Below are 13,000 nucleotides of genomic sequence, written 5' to 3' on the forward strand. Positions count from 1 at the left end.
ATTTGAACCCAGGTACTCCTGACTCTGGTCCTTTATCCACTAGGGCACCTAGCCGCCCCAGAGTGATACTTTTAATACCTGACACACAGAAATATTTTAGAACTCTAGTGAAATAATGTACATGAATGGTCATGCAAACCTTAAAATGAATTAAAGATGTCATTATTAATCACTTATAGCCATCTATCATATCTGGAAGAGGATCAGTCTTTTTTATTCAATTGATATTTTATTTTATTTTTTCAATTACATGTTATGAAAGCTTTTCAACATTTATCCACATGCATATGTATATTTTCAAGTTATATAATGGCCTTCCACCCTCCCTTCCTGCCCCCCCTCTCCTCAGTCAGATGAATACTGTACATATAAATTTATGTTTAACATGCTTATAGATTAGCCATTTTTGGTATGGGGAATTAGGATTAAGGGAAAAGAAAGAAAACCATGAGATAGGAAAGAAATTTTTAATAGGTGAATGCAGTATTCATTCAGATTCCATGGGGATTTTTTTGTTATTGCTTTGTTTTGTTTTGTTTTTCTTCCTTTGGATGGGTATAGCATTGTCCATAGCCTGTCTCCTAGAGTTGTCCTAGCTTTCTGAACTGCTGAGAGGATCTTCATCCATCATGGTTGTTCAACTCACAATGTTATTGTTAATGTATACAATTGGTTCTGCTCTTGATTCTGCTTCCTTCACTCAGCATCAATTCATGTAATTTGTTTCATGCTTTTCTGGAGTTTAACCATTCATGATTTCTTACAGAACAATAGTAGTTCATAACATCCCCAAATGATGAACAACCTATCAATTTCAAATTCTTTGCCACTACAAAAAAACCTGCTATAAATATTTTGAAACATGTGGGACTTTTCCCAATTTTTTATCATTTCTTCTGATTATAAACCTGGTATTGGTATTGTTGGAGTGGTCTTAGTTCAAAATTGCTCTGCAGAATGGTTAGATCAATTCACAACTCCACCAACAATGCATTGATGTTTCAATCCTCCCACAACCTCTCCTACATTGATCATTTCCCTTTTTGTCATCCTAGCCAATCTGATAGGTATGAGGTAGAACCTCAGAGTTATTTTAATTTGCATCTCTCTAATCAGTAATGATTTGACACATTTTTTTTTTTGTTTTTGCAAGGCAAATGGGGTTAAGTGGCTTGCCCAAGGCCATGCAGCTAGGTAATCATTAAGTGTTTGAGGCCGTATTTGAACTCAGGTACTCCTGACTCCAAGGCTGGTGCTCTATCCACTGTGCCACATAGCAGCCCCAAGATTTGGCACATTTTTAATATGATTATCTATAGCATTAATTTCTTCATTTGAAAGCTATCTTTCATATTTTTGACCATTTATAAATTAATTAATGGCATGTAATCTTATAATTTGATGCAATTTTTCTTTATATTTTAGAAATGAGACCTTTATCAGAAATCCTAACTGTGAAAATTATTACCCAGTCTTCTGTTTATCTTCTAATTTTAGCAGCATTGGTTAAATTAGTGCAAAACCTATTTCATTTAATATAATCAAAGTCAAGAATTTTGCAATTTATAATATATTTTATTTCTTGCTTGGTCATAAAATTCTATCCTTCCCATAGACCTAACAGAGTATTTCTTGTTATCATGTTGCGTTTTATGTCTAAAACCTGTACCCATTTTGACCTTATTTTGATATAGGGTATGAGATGTGGTCTATGCCTAGTTTTTTGTCATACCATTTTCCAGTTTTCCCAACAATTTTTGTCAAATAGTGAGGTCTTAATCCAGAAGCTAATGTCATTGGGTTTGTCAAATAGTAGATTACTGTACCCATTTACTACTCTTTCTTTTGAACCTATCCTAATCCACTGATCCTTTACTCTATTTCTTAAGCAGTACCAGGCAGTTTTTATGACTGCCGCTTTATAGTATAGTTTTAGATCCAGTAGAGCTAGGCACCTTCCTTTACATTTCTTTTATCAGTTCCCTTGCTATTCTTGACCTTTTGTTACTCCAGATGAATTTTGTTACTATTTTTTCTAGCTCAGGAAAATAGTTATTTTGTATTTCAATTGGTATGGCACTGAATAAGTAATTTAATTTGGGTAGAATTGTCATTTTTATTATATTAGCTCTACCTAACCATGAGAAATTCATATTTCCCAGTTGTTTAGATCTGACTTTATTTGTGTGAGAAGTGCTTTGCAATTGTTTTCATACAGTTTCTGGATGTGTCTTGGGAGGTACATTCCCAAGTATTTAATGTTGTCTGCATTTTCTTTAAATGGAATTTCTCTTTCTAACTCTTGCTCTTGGACTTTTTGTTCATATATTGAAATGCTAATGATTTATGTGGGTTTATTTAAATCCTGCCATTTTGCTGAACTTGTTCACTGTTTCAAGTAGTTTTTTAGATGATTTTCTTGTTCTCTAAGTATACCAACATATCATCTGTAAAGAGTGAAAACTGCTTCCTCATTGCTAATGCTTATACCTTCAATTTCTTCTTCTTCTCTTATTGCTAAAGCTAACATTTCTAATAATATATTGAATAATAATTATGATAAAGACATCCTTGTTTCATCTCTGATCATATTGAAAATGCTTCCAGTTTATCCCTGTAACATATAATTTTTGTTGATGGTTTAAGATAGATATTGCTTATTATCTTAAGGAAAACTCCATTTATTCCTATTTCTACTGTTTTTAATAGGAATAGATGTTGCAGTTTGTCAAAGGTTTTTCAGCATCTATTGAGATAATTATTTGATTTCTGTTGTTTTTTTAATTGATATGTTCAATTATGTTAAGTGTTTTCCTAATATTGAACTATCCCTGTCTACCTGGTATAAATTGGTATATTAGCCTACTAATAACTTGATGTAATCTCTTTGCTAAAATTTAATTTAAGATTTTTGTATCAATATTCATTAGGGAGATTGATCTATAATTTTCTTTGTCTGTTTTGATTCTTCCTGGTTTAGGTATCAGTACCATATAGGTGTCATAAAAGGAATTTGATAGAACTCCTCCTATTTTTTAAAATTATTTATGTAGAATAAGAATTAATTGTTACTTAAATGTTGAATTCACTTGTAAATCCATCTGACCTGAATACTTTTTCTTATGTAGTTCATTGATGGTATCTTCAATTTCTTTTTCTGAAATGGGGTTATTTAAGCATTTTATTTCCTTTCCTATTAATCTGGGAAGTTTGTATTTTTGTAAATATTCATCCATTTCACTCCGCTTATCCAATTTATTGGCATACAGTTCAACAAAATTGCCCTGAATTATCTCTCTAATTTCTTTCTCATTTGTGATTAGTTTTCTCTTTTCATTTTTGATACTAGTAACTGAACATCTTTCTTTTTTTAATCAGATTAACCAAAGGTTTATATATTTTAATTTTTTTTATAAAACCAACTCCTAGTTTTATTTATTAGTTCAATGGTTTTCTTGCTTTCAATTTTATTAATCTCTCCCTTGATTTTCAGAATTTCTATTATGGTATTTAATTGGGGAACTTTAATTTGTTCTTTTTTCTAGCTTTTCCAATTGCATACACAATTCATTGGTCTTCTCTTTTTCTATTTTATTCATATAAGCATTAAGAGGTATAAAGTTTCCCCTAGAAACTTGATTTGACTAAACTGCATAAATTTGGATATGATGTCTCACTGTAATCATTTTCTTGGATGAAATTGTCTATTGTTTCTATGATTTGTTGCTTGATCTATTCATTCTTTAAAATTAAGTCATTTGGTTTTCAATTGATTTTTGTTTTATATTTCCTTGGCCCTTTATAATATGTAATTTTTATTGTATCATGATTAGAAAAGTATGCATTTATTATTTTTGCCTTTCTGCATTTGATTGTAAGGTTTTTGTGACCTAGTATATTGTCTGTTTTGGTAAGGATACTGCAGAGGAAAAAGAATATTCTTTTCAATCCCCATTCATTTTTCTCCAGAGGGCTAATATGTATAAGTTTTCTAAGATTTTATTTACCTTTCTTGACTTTCTTCTTGTTTATTTTATGGTTAGATTTATCTGGTTCCATGAGATAGAGGTTGAGGTTCCCCACTATTAAAATATTGCTGTTTATGTTTCCTTGTAATTCATTCAGCTTTATCTCTAGGAATTTGAACACTATACCAGTACATGTTTAATAATGATATAGCTTCGTTGCCTATGGTACCTTTTAAGAAGATGTAGTTTCCTTCCTTATCCCTTTTAATGAGATAGATTTTTGATTTTGCTCTCTTTGGAAATCAAAATTGCTACCCCTGATTTTTTTCTTCAGCTGAAGCATAATATATTTTGCTCCAGCCTTTTATCTTTAGGCTACGTGTATCTGTCTGCTTCAAATATGTTTCTTGTAAACAACATATTATAGGATTCTGATTTTTAATCTATTCTGTTATCTGCTTCTGTTTTATAGGAGAGTTCATTCCATTGACATTTATAGCTAAGATAAAAAATTATGAATTTCCCACCATGTTCTCCTTCCCCATTTATATTTTTCCTCTTTCCTGTCCTCTTATTCCTCATCACCAAATTTTTACTCCATTTCTCCTTAAATTTTAACTTTGTTTATTTTCACTTATACCGTCACGTTCCCTTTTATCAGTCACTTCTTCCTTTTTCCTTCCCTTCCTCCCCCCCCCCCATTTTCCTGTTGCATGGGATATATTTTTAAACCCAAGTGTGGATGTGTGTTTTTCCCTCTCTGGGCCAAATCTATTGAATAGGATTTACTCAGTGTTTGCACTCTTCCTTTTTTCTCCTCTTCCATACTAGATCTTTGTGCCTCTTCACCTGGTGTTTTTACCTATAGAAATAATATCAATCAAAGTACCAGCAATCAAAGGTTGATTGATTGATTGCCTGATAGCTTGATAAACTCAAAGTACAAAGTATAATCACAGGTTGATTGATTGATTGATTGATAAGCAGTATTGCCTCATAGTCACTAAGACCTTCCCCTCTTCTGTCTAATTAGAAATACATGACCCATAGTCATGAGTGACATCAAATTATTATCACTTTATACCTTACCCCCTTTTCAAATACCCTCCATGGACACAAAATCCTCATGAATCAAAGTATTAAGCAAAATCAAATCATTTTATTTGTTCCCCTATTTCAAGAAAACTCTCTCCAATGTCCCCCCTTCAGATCCCTAATCATGGCATTTAAACTCTTATTAACTGAAGAATGGATTAAGATAAAATCACTTCCCAATCTCTTTATTTTAAACCCTTCTAAGTGGGTTCACACCCTCTTTCCCTAAAGTCATTTCTCATTTAACTTAACTCTAGAGTCTCTAAGTACTCTAAGTATTGGGACACTGAAGGTCTTTCTTAAGAGACACTGACTCAGGACTGCCCAGCTTATGATGCCCTTATAAGAGAAAGTGATAAGCTATAAGCAAGACAGAATTAAAGTAGGTCAAAGGGGCCTGAGACACATAAATTTAAAAACCTCTGTTTTTCATTTGGGCTATTTGTCTCAAACACAGTGATGTCATATTGGTCCTCTTCAATAGAAAGACAAGAATCAACTATACATATATACTCTAAATTCAGTCTTTTTCAAATGTATTCAACCCTTTAACTATCCTAAGAGAAACACAATTCTCAAGACTTACAAGTATTTTTTCTTCCCTCATAGGGCTGATATAATTCAGTATTCTTGACTGACCTTTGTTTTATTGCCCCCCCTTTTTGTTTACCTTTTTATGTATCTCTTGAGTCTTGTATTTGGACATAGGATTCTCTATTCAGTTCTGCTCTCTTTATCAGGAAATTTTGGAAGTCTTCTCTTTTGTTGAACGTCTATCTTTTCCCCTGACAAAATATGCTGGATTTTTCAGGGTAGTAAATCCTTGGTTGTAATCCAAGGTCTTTTGCTCTCTGAAATATAGTATTCCAGGTCCTTCAGTCCTTCATTGTTGAAGTTGATAAGTCTTGTGTAAGTCTGATTTTGTTTCCTTTGTTTTTTAAATTGCTTCTTTTTCACTGCTTGCATTATTTTCTCCTTTATTTGAGAATTCTGGAATTTGGTTGTGATAACACTTGGAATTTTTATCCTGAGATCTCTTTCTGGAGGAGTTTGTTATGTTCTTTCAATAGTTATTTTTGTCTTCTTGCTCTTGAAGATTTGAGCAATTTTCCCTAATTGTTTCCTGAAGATATTTTCCAGGTTCTTTTTCTTTAATCTAGGTTTTCTAGTAGTCCAATAATTCTTAAATTATCTCTTCTGGATCTATTTTCCAACTTGTTTGTTTTTCACAAAAAAATACTTTATTTTTTTCTTCAGTTTTTTAAACCTTTTTACTTTGTTTGATGGAATCTTGTAGTCTCATGGATTCATTGGTTTTTATTTGTTCAATTCTAATTTGGGGGGGCTTTATTTTTCTTCACTTAGCTTTTGTGCTTACTTTTCCAGTTGGTCTACTGAGCTGCATTCACTTTCCATTTGATTGATTTGAGTTTTAGATGAGTTACATTATTTTTTCCAGTTGTTATTTTTACTTTTAAAGGAGTTGATTTCTTTGGTCAATTTTTCATAATTTTCCTGCATGATTCATTTCTTTTTTTCCTTTTTTATTCCTCTCTCTCTCTCTCTCTCTCTCTCTCTCTCTCTCTCTCTCTCTCTCTCCCCTTTGGTTTTTAAATTCTTTTTTAAGTTCCTTTATGAGCTTTTGGATTTGAGTCTAATTCAGAGACTCTTTTGCAACTACCCTTAGGTAATTTTTCACTGTCTTCTTTTTCTGAGGTGGCATTGTTATCATCTTTATCTGCATAGTAGCTTTCTTTTAGCTTTTTTGCTCATTTTGATTGTTTGAGCTCTGCTCCTGGGGTATAGGGAGTATAGACCCCAGCTTTTTCTACTGGGGCTGGGGTCTGATCCCTGACTTGGCATCGGCCAAGTTATTGACTATGTCATCCAGGCAATGCCTATGCCATCAGGCATTTCCTTTGCAGAGATGTTTTTCTCTCTTTATGTCAAGTTTTGCCTATGCAATAGTTTATTAGCAACCCAGTCCTGTCTTGTTTCTGCTGCAGTGTTCCCAGGGTTCAGACTTTGTTTGAAGTTGGGACCCTCCCTGCTGGCTTACTATATAGTTGCTGGGACCTATGTTGTTATTAAGCTGTTTGGGACCTGGATTATATTTTCGCTAAAGGCCTCCTGCTAGCTTTTCTGCTCTCTCACCTAGCTGGGTTTTACTTTCCCTTCCCCCCAAAGAGATAGACCTTCACTGAAGATTCTCCATGATGTCTAAAGTTGAAAATTTTTTCAGCTCTTATCTTTTTTTTAGTGGAATCTGTAGCTTTAATGGCTGTGCAGAGGTTTCATTTAGTGTTGTCTTGGGAAAAACTGGGGGCATGCTAGCTTCTAGCCTCCATCTTGGCTCTGAGTATCAGTTTTAAAAGATAAATTTTTACTTTATTTGATAAATAGTATTTTATTTTTCAAATAGTTTTTTTGCAAAAATAGATTTTCTTTGCAAAAATGTTTTTTAGCATTTTTTATAAGATTTTGAATTTCAAATTTTTATCTTTTTCCCTCCAAAGGAGGGAGCAAGCAATTTGATATAGATTGTACGTGTGCAACCAGTACATTGGATATGTAAGGGAAGAAATAGAACCAAAGGCAAAAAAACAGCACATGTGCACACACACAAACACACACACACACACACACACACACACACACACACACACACATGCATGGAAAAGTCAAAGTGAAACTAGTATGTTTCAATTTCCATTCAAACTCCATGGTTCTATCTATGGATATGGGCTACATTTTTCATCATGAGTTTTTTTGAATTGTCTTGAATCATTGTACCTTAGAAGAGCTAATTCAAGCATACTTTTTTCATTATTCAGTGTTGCTGCTACTATGTACAGTGTTCTGATTCTGCTCATTTCACTCATCATCCATTCATAGAATTCTATCCAGGTTTTTCTGAAAAAAAAAAGAATTTTTATTAAAAGGGAACTTGGAGTTGTTGAAAAAATTGGAGTATTTCCTTTAAGTGATGTAACCTTGTATTTACTTCTTGTTCAGTTCTGGGCTTGCTTTATTTTCCTCCCTTCACAAAGAATTGAGTTAATATACCAACTCAGTGGACTGTTCAGCCATCTATATATCATAGTCAAGACAACAGGCATTCTTCATCCATTTTGCTTTTACTGTTTGATTTATTAATCTAAGCCTATTTGAGTAATTATGTATTTCATTTAGAAGACTTCACATTGTTTCAGGTCTTAATTATAATCAGCAATATGCCATTCACTTCATATATTAGGTGAAATTTCTTCCCATTTGGATTCTAAAATGTACATCATACACTTTTAAAAATCAAAATATAGTTCTTTATGCTCCAAGTTATAAAAATTATTAGAGAATTAATATTTTTTCTATTGTCCCATCTTTTAAAGGGTGATTATATGATTTCAACATATGCATGGAAGACAACTTCTTGGATCCGAATCATCAAGGCTGAATTTTGCTTTTACAAATCAAATACTTTTAAATAGTTCAACAAAAGGTAAGTAGACTGAGACCTTTTATTCTTTGAAAATTTTGGTTAATTGCATAATTATAAAATTTGGTTAAAATTAGAAAATCATCTGTATGAATCTACTTGCTCCTTTCTAATATTTTCAACAAGGAGATACCATCACATTCAGATTATTTTCATAAAGAGACAAGTAGATTTATATTTCTTGGCTCATTAATAATTTTTAGGAATGATGTAACAATTTTTTCCTAATGATTTCATAATCCTTCCCATTCTTGGATTTCAGAATTCTTAATAATCAATCCTTCAGCCATCTCAGCATTTTCTCTTTTTCCTTCAAGATCACCATCTATGTATCCCTAATCTGGTTCAACTGCACTTCTGTCTTGTTTTCTTTAGTGAAACCCCTGTTTCCACATTTGGGGCTGTGTTTTATTAGTATAGATGCATAGTATAAAAAAGTTTGCTATAGAAATACAGAATTAATTTTGTTTCACACCAATCTTTCTTCAAACTTCTTCTATGTTGAACTTTTTCTTCATCCTCTTTTGGATGTTGCAAATGAGAATAAAGGCAGGTATGGGGCTTAGACACAGTATTAAATACGAATCAAGAAATAATTGAGTTCAAATACTGCTGTGCAGGGGCAGCTAGGTGCGGTGGATAGAGCATCGACCCTGAAGTCAGGAGGAACAGAGTTCAAATCAGGCCTCAGACTCTTAATAATTACCTAGCTGTGTGACTTTCAGCAAGTCACTCAAAACCCCATTGCCTTAAATAAATAAATAAAAATTTTAAATCCTGCTGTGTGACCTGGGAAAGTAATTAATTAATCTCTGCTTACCTCACTTTCCTCATCAGTAAGATGGGACTAATAGCACTGAACTCTATGAGTTGTTGTAAAGATCAAATGACTTTAAAGAGTTTGGAGAAGTGTGAGGTGCTATGTTATTATTTTTAAATATTAAATAAATCTGACTTTAGATGTCACATTTGTGCTTGTAAAGATTGTTTATTTAAATGACTCAACTTTTTGTGGTGATTGTTTTATAAATTAAATTTAGAAACTATGATAGTAGATGTTCAGTGTTTGTTGTTTTGTCTATTCACTTTTTTGTGTAGAATTGATTATTTCAATCTATCTCACTGTAGACTTTTTTCAGTTGCATTTCACATTGTCTATATTTTTTTCTCTGAATTTCAATTGGGTCATAATTTTTAATTTTTACTTTGAAAATTGATGACTTTACTCTATATAGAGACCTTATCCAGAAATTACTCCCATATCAGTAACCAGATATTTCTCATGCATTAAGATACTATAGTAAAATAATTTTAATTGATTTTTTCACTTCCAAATATTAAATATATATTTATATTAAACATTTTTTTCTATTTCATTTCTCTTATTGATTAATAGAAACTTAATCAACAGTATTGTTGTAAAGTTTCTTAAGAGAAAAAAGGAAAATCATATTAACTTTAGCAAATCATGTTAGCTTTGCAACATGAGAGATCCACATCATAGATTTTACCTAAAAGCAGCAGAGATTGATTGAAGAATAATTTACATTAAAGATATCAAGTCTGAACTGTTATTTTATCTTACAGAAATTGGTTCTGAACATACAATATGTAATAGCTAAATTTTTTTCTATTGCATCATGTCACTGTGGTATAATTCTTCTGAGCCTTCATCAATTAATCAAGATCATCCACTGAGAGTAATAAATACATCTTGTATCTTTATGTCAAAGAATGCTTTTAATTCATTATGATTTTTCTTTATATATATTTGTAGTACTTAAGAAAATTTGATGCTATATCTCATTTAGGGACCACAATGCAAAAATAGTTTCCAGGAAAGAAATAACCAAGGATAAATAAATCTTTTTTAATGTTTCTATCTTTTGTAAAATAGTATCAGATAACTAATTTATATTTTATTTAAAAAAGAAAAATATTGATACAAATAATGTGATAAAAAGTTAGTATATCGGTTATTTAAATTGTATGAACACTTGTCAAAGTTGTCATTCTACCAAAAGCTATCACTAATAATTCTGCAATTCATATAATACAAATTCAATGTAAACTTTTCTCAAAGAAAAGTTTTTCCTGAAAGAAAAATATAAAGTGAACATCTGCTTATTCTGGATAGGATTCTCACCAACAAGAAAGGGGGGGGAAGGTAGTCTTTTTGTAAAGTGGGCTTTTTTGAATGTTTAAATAAGAATTTGCTGAACTCTCCCACCATTTATATCTAAACAATCTCAATTTATGGAAATTCTTGTTTTTAATTACATAGATTTAAAACATACTTTTAAAAGAGGTCTTAGAGGCAGAAGCAATAAGCAGGGTAAGCAGCACCACAAGTAGCACCAACAGTGGTGCCAGTAGCACTCAACACCTAGGGATGATAAAGCAATCACATCTCTAGTCAGAAGGAGATTATAGGAAACTTTGTGTTAACACTGGGCACCTAAGTGGGTACCATTTGGCAACTACATTTCCCATTACCCATTTCTGGATCAAAGTTCCACGGCAGAGACTTCATAGTTCCAGGGCAAAAAGAAATTGTGGTTATCAGAGATCACAATCCCAGATGAGTAAGGGCTAGGATGCAGACCAGAAAGGCAGTTTTCCTACCTCTCCCCTGATCCCACCACCTTTAAAGCATCAAAAACTTTCAGGACCACAAAACTAAAACAGCGGAATCTAAATCTAAAACGGAATAATCATCTTTCACATTCCCAAAGCTGGCAGATCCCAACTCTGATATAAACTCTGAAGTCAGTAAATAGGTTAGAAAAATTAACCAACAACAACAGCAAAGAAGAGCCCGAGCATCAAAATCAGCTATTGAAGGTCAAGACACAAACTCAGAAAAAGATGATGACTTGGAAATATTTCTGCAAAGTCTCAAAATACAATACAGATTGAACACAAACTCAGTAGGAATTTTTGAATAAAGATAAAGATTAAAAATAAACAACAAAAAATCAAATAAAAACAGAAGAGGAAAATGAGGAAAATGAATAAGAACAATGTAAGAAAAATCGAGAGAATTAACAACCTGGTAAAATTCACCTCCAAATTCAATAGGCATTTTAAGTGCCTATTTTGTGCCAGATACTGTGCTGAGAGAAGAAAAAATAGTGCAGGAACTATCTCAGTACAAGTCAGAACTGGCCATATGGTAAAAAAAAAAAGTTTACTAAAAAAAATATAACTCCTTGAAAATTAAAATTAGTCAGGTCAAAACTAATGACTCCTGAAGAGATCAAAAAAAGTGATAAAAGTAAAAAAACAAAAAAAGAATAAAAGTGAAATACTTATAGGAAAAACAACTGACCTGGAAATAGATAAAGAAAAAGAATTTAAGAGATATTAGATTATCTCAAATCTATATTTAAAAAAGAACCTAGATATCATATTTTTTCTCTTTTTAAGAAAATATACATTGGTGGGCAGCTAGATGGTATTATGGATAGAGCACAGGCCATGGAACAGGAGGACCTGAGTTCAAATCCAGTCTCACACACATAATTACCTATATATGTGACCTTGGGGAAGTCATTTAACCCCATTGCCTTGCAAAAAAAAAAATAGAGATTGCAACATCAATTTATTGGTCTTCATTCTACAGTAGTCAAGGTAATCTTCTCTATATCATTCCAATTTTAATATTTGTGCTACAAAAGTGAGCACTAGACATAATGTTTAAAGAAATCATAAAAGAAAACTATTCTGTTCTCTCAGAACCAGAGAGCAGTATAGAAATTAAAAGAATCCCCTGGTCACCTTTTCAAAGAGATCTAAAGGGGGCGGCTAGGTGGTGCAGTGGATAAAGCACCGGCCCAGGAGTCAGCAGTACCTGGGTTCAAATCCGGTCTCAAACACTTAAAATTATCTAGCTGTGTGGCCTTGGGCAATCCACTTAAAACCCCATTTGCCAATGAAGTAATAGCAACACTAAATATATATTCAGTGCATAGGAGAACATCCATATTATTTTTAAAGATTTAATTATTTATTTTAATTTTACAATTTTCCCCCTAATCTCACTTCCCTCCCCCCCCCCCCAAAGAGGTCAGTCTTAGTCTTTACATTATTTCCATGGTATTACATTGATCCAAGTTGAATGTGATGAGAGAGAAATAATATCCTTAAAGGAAAAAATAAAGTATAAGAGATAGTAAAATCACATAATAAGATAACTTTTTAAAAGAAATTAAAGGTAATAGTCTTTGGTCTTTGTTCAAACTCCACAATTCTTTCTCTCCATCACAGATATAACCAAATTGTACCTGATTGTTGCACTGATGGAATGAGCAAGTCCATTAAGGTGGATCATCACCACCATGGTGCTGTTAGGGTGTACAAGAACATCCATATTCTTAAAGGAAAATTTAAATGAGTTACAGGAGGATATAGATAGGATATTGAGAGCCCTAAAGTTAAC

The 13,000-nt window shown here is 32.4% G+C and overlaps 1 protein-coding gene and 1 non-coding gene across 11 annotated transcripts in view; one reads left to right on the plus strand and one right to left on the minus strand.

The window, feature by feature from the left end:
• Positions 1 to 13,000, plus strand: part of SOX5 (SRY-box transcription factor 5) — a 1,270,393-nt gene that overhangs the window by 747,261 nt on the left and 510,132 nt on the right. For all 10 annotated transcript variants that reach the window (XM_074194255.1, XM_074194256.1, XM_074194251.1 and 7 more), the window contains one exon: positions 8,453 to 8,562. The gene's annotated coding sequence lies outside the window, so the exon portion shown is untranslated. The remainder of the gene's footprint in view (positions 1 to 8,452; positions 8,563 to 13,000) is intronic.
• LOC141494579 (U6 spliceosomal RNA) lies at positions 12,140 to 12,246 on the minus strand. Its single transcript, XR_012470487.1, has one exon. It is a non-coding gene; the product is annotated as a U6 spliceosomal RNA (small nuclear RNA).

Source organism: Macrotis lagotis, chromosome 7 (assembly GCF_037893015.1).
Source record: "Macrotis lagotis isolate mMagLag1 chromosome 7, bilby.v1.9.chrom.fasta, whole genome shotgun sequence".
NCBI classification, from domain to species: Eukaryota; Metazoa; Chordata; class Mammalia; order Peramelemorphia; family Peramelidae; genus Macrotis; species Macrotis lagotis.